Source organism: Haematobia irritans, chromosome 5, assembly GCF_050003625.1.
Source record: "Haematobia irritans isolate KBUSLIRL chromosome 5, ASM5000362v1, whole genome shotgun sequence".
NCBI lineage: Eukaryota > Metazoa > Arthropoda > Insecta > Diptera > Muscidae > Haematobia > Haematobia irritans.
This window is the reverse complement of record NC_134401.1, coordinates 39,628,905-39,641,201: the sequence shown is the minus strand read 5'-3', so window position 1 is coordinate 39,641,201 and position 12,297 is coordinate 39,628,905.

Sequence of the window (12,297 nt, the reverse complement as noted above, 5' to 3'; positions counted from 1 at the left end):
AACGGCGTTCCACATTGCAGTGAAACCACTTAGAGAAGCTTTGAAACCCTCAGAAATGTTACCAGCATTACTGAGGTGAGATAATCCACCGCTGAAAAACTGCTGTCGACCATTTTTTGCCAGTCGAAGCCGCAGCCGAATATCTAGACTCATCTCGACTCAAATTTATGTCGGCTTAGCCGTCAAGCCGCCGCCGCCGGAGGCAACAAAATAGTGTCAGCCGCCGCCAACAAAAACGGGTCGGCTTCATTCTCTGAACAGTGCAAATGATACATTTATCGTATACATTTAATATAGAGAAAAACATGAAAATCTGGATGAAAACATGAAAATGGTAAATTTTTTACTGTTTTGTAGAGTGGTAGAATTCTTAACGTTTTGGTAGATTTTGCAAAATATTCCTGCCCAATTAAGTGGTACTTTACAAATTTCCTCCAGAAATACAATTTTTACAAAACTTTCTATAGAAATAAAATTTTTAGAAAAATGTCCATAAAAATAAAATTTTGAGAAAACTTTCTTTAGAAATACAATTTTGACAAAGTTTTCTATAGAAATAAAATTTTGACAAAATTTTCTACAAAATTAAAATTTTGAAATAAAATTTGGACAAATGTTCCTATAGAAATAAAATTTTGACCAAATTTTCTATAGAAATAAAATTTTGAGAAAATTTTTCTATAGAAACAAATTTTTACAAAAATTTATAAATATAAAATTTTGGTAAAAACTTCTATAGAAATGAAATATTAACAAAATTTTCTATAGATCAAAAACTTGACAAAGTTTTTTTATAAAAATCAAATTTTTACAAAATTTTCTACAGAAATAAAATTTTGACCAAATTTTCTATAGAAATAAAATTTTGGCAAAATTTTTTAAATAAATAAAATTTTGACAAAATTTTCTATAGAAATAAAATTTTGACAAAATTTTCTATAGAAAAAAAAATTGTCAAAGTTTTTTATAGAAATAAAATTTTTACAAAATTTTCTATAAAAATAAAATTTTTACAAAATTTTCTAGAGAACAAAAATTTTGACAAAATTTTCTGGAGAAATAAAATTTTGACAAAATTTTCTATAGGAATAAAGTTTTTACAAAATTTGCTATAGAAATAAAATGTTGACAAAATTATCTATAGAAATAAAATTTTGACAAAATTTTCTATAGAAATAAAATTTTGATAAAATTTTCTAAATTTTGACAAAATTTTTCTGTAGAAAAAACTTTTTACAAAAATTTATATAGAAATAAAATTTTGACAAAATTTTCTAAATAAATAAAATTTTGACCAAATTTTTGCAATAAATAAAATTTTAATAAAATTTTCTAAATAAATAAAATTTTGACAACATTTTCTATAGAAATAAAATTTTCACAAAATTTTCTAAATAAATAAAATTTTGACAAAATTTTTCCATAGAAAAAAACTTTTTACAAAAATTTATATAGAAATAAAATTTTGGTAAAAATTTCTATAGAAATGAAATATTGACAAAATTTTCTATAAAAATAAAATGTTGACCAAATTTTCTACAGAAAAAAAATTGTCAAAGTTTTTTATAGAAATAAAATTTTGAAAAAATTTTCTAGATAAATGAAATTTTGACAAAATTTTCTATAGAAATAAAGTTATTACAAAATTTTCTATAGAAATAAAGTTTTTACAAAATTTTCTAGAGAAATACAATTTTGACAAAATTTTCTATAGGAATAAAGTTTTTACAAAATTTGCCATAGAAATAAAATTTTGACAAAATTTGCTATAGAAATAAAATTTTTACAAAATTTTCTATAAAAATAAAATTTTGACAAAATTTTCTATAGAAATAAAATTTTGACAAAATTTTCTATAAAAATAAAATTTTGACTAAATTTTCTATAGAAATAAAATTTTGACAACATTTTCTAAATAAATAAAATTTTGACAAAATTTTTCTATAAAAAAAACTTTTTTACAAAAATTTATATAGAAATAAAATTTTGATAAAAATTTCTATAGAAATGAAATATTGACAAAATTTTCTATAGAAAAAAATTGACAAAGTTTTTTATAAAAATAAAATTTGTACAAAATTTTCTATAAGTATAAAATTTTGACAAAATTTTCTATAGAAATAAACTGTTGACAAAATTTTCTATAGAAATAAAATTTTGACAAAAACTTCTATAGAAATAAGATATTGGCAAAATTTTCTTAATAAATAAAATTTTGATCAAATTTTTGAAATAAATAAAATTTTGACAAAATTTTCTAAATAAATAAAATTTTGACAAAATTTTTCTATAGAAAAAACTTTTTACAAAAATTTATATAGAAATAAAATTTTGATAAAAATTTCTATAGAAATGAAATATTGACAAAATTTTCTATAGAAAAAAAAAATTGACAAAGTTTTTTATAAAAATAAAATTTGTACAAAATTTTCTATAGAAATAAACTGTTGACAAAATTTTCTATAGAAATAAAATATTGACAAAAACTTCTATAGAAATAAGATATTGACAAAATTTTCTAAATAAATAAAATTTTGATCAAATTTTTGAAATAAATAAAATTTTGACAAAATTTTCTAAATAAATAAAATTTTGATCAAATTTTTGAAATACATAAAATTTTGACAAAATTTGCTAAATAAATAAAATTTTGACCAAATTTTTTATAGAAATAAAATTTTGACAAAATTTTCAATAGAAAAAAAATTTTGACAAAATTTTCTATAGAAAAAAAAATTGACAAAGTTTTTTATAAAAAAAAAATAAAAATTTTCTATAAGTATAAAATTTTGACAAAATTTTCTATAGAAATAAACTGTTGACAAAATTTTCTATAGAAATAAAATTTTGACAAAATTTTCTATAGAAAAAAAATTTTAACAAAATTTTATATAGAAAAAACTGTTTACAAAAATTTCTATAGAAATAAAATTTTGACAAAAATTTCTATAGAAATAAAATATTGACAAAATTTTCTATAAAAATAAAATTTTGACAAAATTTTCTACAGAAAAAAATTGACAAACTTAAATTTTGAAAAAATTTTTTAGGGAAATAAAGTTTTTACAAAATTTTTGTATAGAAATAAAGTTTTTACAAAATTTTCTGTATAAATAAAACTCTGTAGAAAAGAACATTTTCCATCACGTTAGTTCCATTTTGGACTCCGTCCATAGGAAAGACCCCTTTCCAAAGACCATCCAAATAGAAACCAAACCTGGTGTGATACAATGTTATTTGGAACAACAAAATTGTGTACAGTTGGCACCATTGTCAAATCGCAGGAAGCGAAAATAGGTCTCACTTGAAAATGAAGCTCAAATCCGAAAAGGAAATTGGGGTTCATTTTCATTTGAAATGTTGGGTTTATTTTCACAATGCCAATGAGCTCCAAATGAAACATGACCACAAATATGGGATGACACTTCGTATTGAATATGAATGAGCCCCAGAAAAATGAGCCTCAACAAAAAAATGCAAATGAAGCATTAAAAACGACCCTAAAATAAACTTAGGGCCCATAAAATGAAGTTACTCCTCAAAATGACATAAAAAGTTGTTCTTGTTGTTGGGATCCTGCTTCATTCAGGTTTTAAGGGTTAATTTTCCTGGGGCCCATATTAATAGTGCCAAGAATAAAATGAAAATATTCTCATAGAATTCAATGGCGGTATATAATTCGGCCCCAGGAAAATGAGCACCAAAAACACCCCTCCCCCAAACAAAAAAACAGCGGCATAAATGTGGTACGAATTTTCATAATGCTCAACAAAATTTTACTGAAGTATAAAATTAGGGCTCATTTTTACTTGTGATTTAAAAGAAATGAACCCTAAATGATGTCAACTTTCCGAAAACGAAAATGGGCTTCACTTGACAATAACAAAATTATGTACAGTTTGCACCGTTGTCAAATCGCAGGAAGCGAAAATAGGTCTCAAATCTGAAAAGGAAATTGGGGTTAATCTTCATTTGAAATGTTGGGTTTATTTTCACAATGCCAATGAGCACCAAATGAAACATGACCACAAATATGGGGTGACACTTCGTATTGAATATGAGCCCCAGAAAAATGAGCCTCAATAAAAAAATGCAAATGAAGCATTAAAATCGACCCTAAAATAAACTTAGGGCCCATAAAATGAAGTTACTCCTCAAAAGACATAAAAATTTGTTTTTGTTGTTTTCCAATTTTTTTTTTGGGTCCTGCTTCATTTAGGTTTTAAGGGCTAATATTACATGGGGCCCATATTAATAGTGCCAAGAATGAAATGAGAATCTGTCATAGAATTCAATGGCGGAATGTAAATCGGCCCCAGGAAAATGAGCACCAAAAACACCCCTCACCCAAAAAAAAAAAAAAACAACGCCATAAATGTGGGGCGAATTTTCATAATGCTCAACAAAATGTAAATGAAGTATAAAATTAGGGCTCATTTTCACTTTTGATTTAAAAGAAATGAACCCTAAATGATGTCAACTTTCCGAAAACGAAAATGGGCTCCACTTGAAAACTAAACTCTATTCCGAAAAGGAAGTTGCGGCTCATTTTCATATTGGGGTTAGCTTTCATAATGCAAACGGTCCCAAACATAAATATCTTTAGGACATTTTCCCGATATTCGGCATTTACTTTGACACCAAGGTCGATGAATACAAGCGAGGGGCAGCCATCGATCTTTACGGCGGCCCACATCATTACAATCGGCGGCCCTTGAGTTTTGGTGACCAACTGAAGATATACGGACTTTTTTGGGAAATAAGCGCGATCATTTTGTTTGTTCACAAACCGCTCAATTTGGAATGGATTTTGATCGAAAAAAAACCAAATTCGGTAACTGGCCATTTTCGGGCTAGCTAAGCAATTGCTTGGCTCTACTGAGTCTAACTTTTTGTGCTCCGGTAAGCACTACGTTTTTTGTGGAATTCAACGGTTTATCCCAACAGTCAATGCGTGATGCATTCATTCTCATATCGAGGGCAAATTTTCTACCACTGCGGCGTGGATTTCGATCAAATCTGGCCAATCAGTCATATTTTTTAAAAATGTCGTGCAACCTTTTCGTCATATTATGGATTCATTTTTTATACATGTTGATCCCGAATACCGTTATGATTTCGGATAAGATCGGTATCTTAATAAATATATAAGTTTACCAAGCGAATACTATATTTGTTAACAATTTTCCATTTTGTTGCATTTTGTTTCCACAAGTGTTCGGCCTAAAAGTATGCAAAGAAAATTTTCTATAGTAGAATTTTCTATAGAGAACTGGGTTAGCCTTCTTGAATATTCCATTTCAAGGAATGGTTTTCAACGAAATGAGGATAAAATGGTTGTTATTGTAGTGAGGACGGACTGAGACCCGACACCTGTGGTATCACAATGCAGAGTTAACGTCGTGCCACTTTTTAAAGCGGTTATTCTCAACGGTAGCGCTGCTACTGCTACTATATCCATCCTAATCTAAGACAGATAAGCGACACCCAATATATTAACATTCAGAAATCTGTCCGCAGTACTGCAGAAGGATCTCTCCGCTACACTTTCCTGGGTCACTCCTCCTTGTACGCAACAAATTTTTGTCAAAGCTGTATATACTGGGATGTTTTTTGTCACTATTTTACCACCAAAAATATTTTGTTGTTAAAGTTCTAAAGTCGTTTTGACCTGTTTTACACATCCATGAATTGAAATTATAATAGCTTTTCAATATGCATATCGATTTAAAATGAATTAAAATGATTTTAGGAAGGATACGGCATTTTTGTATGAAAATCTAATATAAGCAGAGCCTAAAAGTTCTATTTGTATAAAGTAACCGGGATAATTTCAAAGCGAAAAGCGAACGTATGTTAGTACTTACCTTTAGCTCGGTATGCATCACTAGCAGAATTTAAGCTACCTATAAAAATTTTATATGTACTTTTTCTCGAAAAGAAATATACATTGGGACGATGTTATCGATTGTTTAAATGTTTTCCCGTTAGGAAAACAAAACATGCCTTATTCGCATTCAATAGGAGCTGCATACCAGGCTTTTAGTCAAAATTTTTCATATAATATTTCCATTTATAATCAAACAAAGCATGCAAAAACATGGTCCAGATTTAAAACAAAAATGTTCAATTTTTCTTAAATAAAAACGAATAAATAAAAACCAAGCACACTAAAATGCTGTGATACTTAAGAATACTCACACATACAAATAAAATAATCAATGTTAATCACATTTAAAAATGGAATATAAGCTGCTTTAATTTATTTTATAATATTAACAAAAAATTAATATACCTATAATAAAAACAAACAACAATCAATTACATGCACTTACAGTATTTAAATACAAAAAACCACAATGCATGGCCCAAACAAAAAAATGCTTAATTTTATTAAAAACAAAAATTCTAATAATTTAATAAATGCGATACTAAATTTAAACAAAAGCAGAGGAAAACAATTAAATTAATCTTATATACATACAACACACCAGACATACTTCAAATTGAAGCATTATAATATGATTGATTCTAACTTTAATTGTAGCAACCACACTTTTTTTGTAATCAACAATCCAACAAGGACAATGAAAAACTAAAAAAAAAAAAATTAACCATAAAATACCATTAATATTGACAAGTGAATGAATTTAAACGAAAAATACGAAAAAAACCCCTACATGACCACTAAATGAGCAAAAAGCGACATGAATGAGGTTTAAAGTTGCCATACAATTAAAAATTAATCAATTATATAAGCTTAATTTAGAGGAAAAAAAAATATAAAATCAAATTGAATTGAATGCAGACAACAAGAAAAGGATTTTAAGAAAATAAATATTGAAACCAACAAATGAAAACCAGGTTGTTTTAATTATTTCAACAGAAATTTCGGAAAAAGGTTCTTATCTTTGCTATGAGAAATTCTGCCCAAGTTTTTAAGGAATTATAATTAAAATTTCCTCGCTTTAGGAAATTTTGTCAAAACTTCTTTGCTTACGGAGAATTTTGTCTAAATTTCTTTGTTATAGGAAATTTTGTTACAATTTTATTGTTATAGGCAATTTTGTCCCTGCTATAGGAAATTTAGTCAAAATTTCTTTCCTATAGGACATTTTGTCAAAATATCTTTGCTATAGGAAATTTTCTGAAAATTTTATTTCTATACGAAATTTTGTAAAAATTTCTTTGCTATAGGAAATTTTGTGAAAATTTCTTTTTGCTATAGAAATTTTGTAATTTTTTTTTTGCTATAGAAAATTTTGTCAAAATTTTCTTGTATAGGAAATTTTGTCAAAATTTCTTTCCTACAGGACATTTTGTCAAAATATCTTTGCTATAGGAAATTATCTGAAAATTTTTTGAAAATCTCTTTGTTATAGGATATTTTGCTAAAGGAAATTTTGTTAAAATATCTTTGCTATAATTTTGTGAAAATTTCTTTGCTATAGGAAATTTTGTGATATCTCTGCTATAATTTTGTGATTTTTTTTTTGCTATAGGAAATTTTGTGAAAATTTCTTTTTGCTATAGGAAATTTTGTCAAAATTTTCTTGTATAGGAAAATTTGTGAAAATTTCTTTCCTTCAGGACATTTTGTCAAAATATCTTTGCTATAGGAAATTATCTGAAAATTTTTTGAAAATCTCTTTGTTATAGGAAATTTTGTGAAATTTTTTTTGCTAAAGGAAATTTTGTCAAAATATCTTTGCTATAAATTTATGAAAATGTCTTTGCTATAGGAAATTTTGTAAAAATTTCTTTGCTATAGGAAATTTTGTCAATATTTCCTTTCTATAAGAAATTTAGTCAAAATTTCTTTGCTGTAGGAAATTTTGTGTAAATATCTTTGCTATAGGAAATTTTGTGAAAATTTCTTTGCTATAATTTTATGAAAATTTCTTTGCTTCAGCAAAATATCTTTGCTATAATTTTGTGAAAATGTCTTTGCTATAGGAAATTTTGTAAAAATTTCTTTGCTATAGGAAGTTTTACAAAAATTTCTTTGCTAGAGGAAACTTTGTGAAAATGTATTTGCTACAGGAAATTTTGTGAAACTTTCTTTGCTATAGGATATTTTATAAAAAACTTTTTTGCTATAGGAAATTTTATCAAAATTTCCTTGCTATGGGAAATTTTGTGAAAATTTCTTTGCTATAGGAAGTTTTATAAAAATTTATTTGCTATTGGAAACTTTGTGAAAATGTCTTAGCTATAGGAAATTTTGTGAACATTTCTTAGGAAATTTCGTGAAACTTTCTTTGCTATAGGATATTTTATAAATTTTTTTTTTTGCTATAGGACATTTTGTCAAAATTTCATTGCTATAGAAAATTTTGTCAAAATTTCATTGCTATAGGAAATTTTGTCAAAATTTCTTTGCTATAGGAAATTTTATAAAAATTTCTTTGCTATAGGAAACTTTGTGAAAATTTCTTTGCTATAGGAAATTTTGTGAAAATTTCTTTGCTATCGGAATTTTGTCAATATTTCCTTTCTATAAGAAATTTAGTCAAAATTTCTTTGCTATAGGAAATTTTGTCAAAATATCTTTGCTATAGGAAATTTTGGGCAAATTTCTTTGCTATAGGAAGTTTTATAAAAATTTCTTTGCTATAGGAAACTTTGTGAAAATGTATTTGCTACAGGAAATTTTGTGAAAATTTCCTTGCTATAGGAAATTTTGTGAAACTTTCTTTGCTATAGGATATTTTATAAAAAACTGTTTTGCTATAAGAAATTTTGTCAAAATTTTCTTGCTATAGGAAATTTTGTGAAAATTTCTTTGCTATCGGAAATTTTGTCAATATTTCCTTTCTATAAGAAATTTAGTCAAAACTTCTTTGCTATAGGAAATTTTGTCAAAATATCTTTGCTATTGGAAATTTTGGGCAAATTTCTTTGCTATAGGAAGTTTTATAAAAATTTCTTTGCTATACCAAACTTTGTGAAAATGTATTTGCTACAGGAAATTTTGTGAAACTTTCTTTGCTATAGGAAATTTTGTCAAAATTTCCTTGCTATAGGAAATTTTGTGAACATTTCTTAGGAAATTTCGTGAAACTTTCTTTGCTATAGGATATTTTATAAAAAATGTTTTTGCTTTAGGAAATTTTGTCAAAATTTCCTTGCTATAGGAAATTTTATAAAAATTTCTTTGCTAGGAAACTTTGGGAAAATGTATTTGCTATAGGAAATTTTGTGAAAATTTCCTTGCTGCAGGAAATTTCATGAAAATTTCTTTACTATAGAAAATTTTGTGAAAATTTACTTGCTATAGGAAATTTTGTGAAAATTTCTTTGCTATAGGATATTTTATAAAAATTTTTTTGTTAAATGGAATTTTGTGAAAATTTCTTTGCTTTAGGAAATTTTGTCAAACACTTTATGTCCAAGGAATTTTTGTCAATATATCTTTGCTATAGGAAATTTTGTCAATATTTCCTTTCTATAAGAAATTTAGACAAAATTTCTTTGCTATAGGAAATTTTGTCAAAATATCTTGGCTATGGGAAATTTTATGCAAATCTCTTTTCCATAGGAATTTTTTTGAAAATTTCTTTACTATAGGAAAGTTTATAAAAGTTTCTGTGCTATAGGAAATTTTGTGAAAATTTCTTTACTATAGGAAATTTTGTGAAAATTTCGTTGCTATAGAAAATTTCTTTGCTATAGGAAATTTTGTGAAAATTTCTTAGGAAATTTCGTGAAACTTTCTTTGCCATAGGATATTTTATAAATTTTTTTTTTTGCTATAGGAAATTTTAGGAAAATTCCCTTGCTATAGGAAATTTTGTGAAACTTTCTTTGCTATAGGTTACATTATAAAAATAAAAATCTTTTTTGCTTTAGGAAATTTTGTGAAAATTTCCTTGCTATAGGAAATTTTGTGAAAATTTCTTTACTATAGAAAGTTTTATAAAAATATCTTTGCTATAGTAAACTTTGTGAAAATTTCTTTACTATAGGAAATTTTGTGAAAATTTCTTAGGAAATTTCGTGAAACTTTCTTTGCTATAGGATATTTTATAAAAAACTTTTTTGCTATAGGAAATTTTGTCAAAATTTCTTTGCTATAGAAAATTTTGTGAAAATTTCTTCGGAAATTTCGTGAAACTTTCTTTCCTATAGGATATTTTATAAATTTTTTTTTTTGCTATAAGAAAATTTTGTCAAAACTTCCTTGCTATAGGAAATTTTCTGAAAATTTCTTTGCTATAGGAAGTTTTACAAAAATTTCTTTGCTATAGGAAACTTTGTGAAAATTTCTGTGCTATATGAAATTTTGTCAAAATTTCCTTGCTATAGAAAATTTTGTGAAAATTTCCTTGCTATAGGAAATTTTGTGAAAATTTCTTTGCTATAGGATATTTTATAAAAATTTTTTTGTTATAGAAAATTTTGTGAAAATTTCTTGCTTTAAGAAATTTTGTCAAACACTTTTTGTCCAAGGAATTTTTGTCAATATTTCTTTGCTATAGTAAATTTTGTCAATATTTCCTTTCTATAAGAAATTTAGTCAAAATTTCTTTGCTATAGGAAATTTTGTCAAAATATCTTTGCTATAGGAAATTTTGGGCAAATTTCTTTGCTATAGGAAGTTTTATAAAAATTTCTTTGCTATAGGAAACTTTGTGAAAATGTATTTGCTACAGGAAATTTTGTGAAAATTTCCTTGCTATAGGAAATTTTGTGAAACTTTCTTTGCTATAGGATATTTTATAAAAAACTGTTTTGCTATAAGAAATTTTGTCAAAATTTTCTTGCTATAGGAAATTTTGTGAAAATTTCTTTGCTATCGGAAATTTTGTCAATATTTCCTTTCTATAAGAAATTTAGTCAAAATTTCTTTGCTATAGGAAATTTTGTCAAAATATCTTTGCTATTGGAAATTTTGGGCAAATTTCTTTGCTATAGGAAGTTTTATAAAAATTTCTTTGCTATAGCAAACTTTATGAAAATGTATTTGCTACAGGAAATTTTGTGAAACTTTCTTTGCTATAGGAAATTTTGTCAAAATTTCCTTGCTATAGGAAATTTTGTGAACATTTCTTAGGAAATTTCGTGAAACTTTCTTTGCTATAGGATATTTTATAAAAAATGTTTTTGCTTTAGGAAATTTTGTCAAAATTTCCTTGCTATAGGAAATTTTATAAAAATTTCTTTGCTAGGAAACTTTGGGAAAATGTATTTGCTATAGGAAATTTTGTGAAAATTTCCTTGCTGCAGGAAATTTCATGAAAATTTCTTTGCTACAGAAAATTTTGTGAAAATTTACTTGCTATAGGAAATTTTGTGAAAATTTCTTTGCTATAGGATATTTTATAAAAATTTTTTTGTTAAATGGAATTTTGTGAAAATTTCTTTGCTTTAGGAAATTTTGTCAAACACTTTATGTCCAAGGAATTTTTGTCAATATATCTTTGCTATAGGAAATTTTGTCAATATTTCCTTTCTATAAGAAATTTAGACAAAATTTCTTTGCTATAGGAAATTTTGTCAAAATATCTTGGCTATGGGAAATTTTATGCAAATCTCTTTTCCATAGGATTTTTTTTTAAAATTTCTTTACTATAGGAAAGTTTATAAAAGTTTCTGTGCTATAGGAAATTTTGTGAAAATTTCGTTGCTATAGAAAATTTCTTTGCTATAGGAAATTTTGTGAAAATTTCTTAGGAAATTTCGTGAAACTTTCTTTGCCATAGGATATTTTATAAATTTTTTTTTGCTATAGGAAATTTTAGGAAAATTCCCTTGCTATAGGAAATTTTGTGAAACATTCTTTGCTATAGGTTACATTATAAAAATAAAAATCTTTTTTGCTTTAGGAAATTTTGTGAAAATTTCCTTGCTATAGGAAATTTTGTGAAAATTTCTTTACTATAGAAAGTTTTATAAAAATATCTTTGCTATAGTAAACTTTGTGAAAATTTCTTTACTATAGGAAATTTTGTGAAAATTTCTTAGGAAATTTCGTGAAACTTTCTTTGCTATAGGATATTTTATAAAAAACTTTTTTGCTATAGGAAATTTTGTCAAAATTTCTTTGCTATAGGAAATTTTGTGAAAATTGCTTCGGAAATTTCGTGAAACTTTCTTTCCTATAGGATATTTTATAAATTTTTTTTTTTGCTATAAGAAAATTTTGTCAAAACTTCCTTGCTATAGGAAATTTTCTGAAAATTTCTTTGCTATAGGAAGTTTTACAAAAATTTCTTTGCTATAGGAAACTTTGTGAAAATTTCTGTGCTATATGAAATTTTGTCAAAATTTCCTTGCTATAGAAAATTTTGTGAA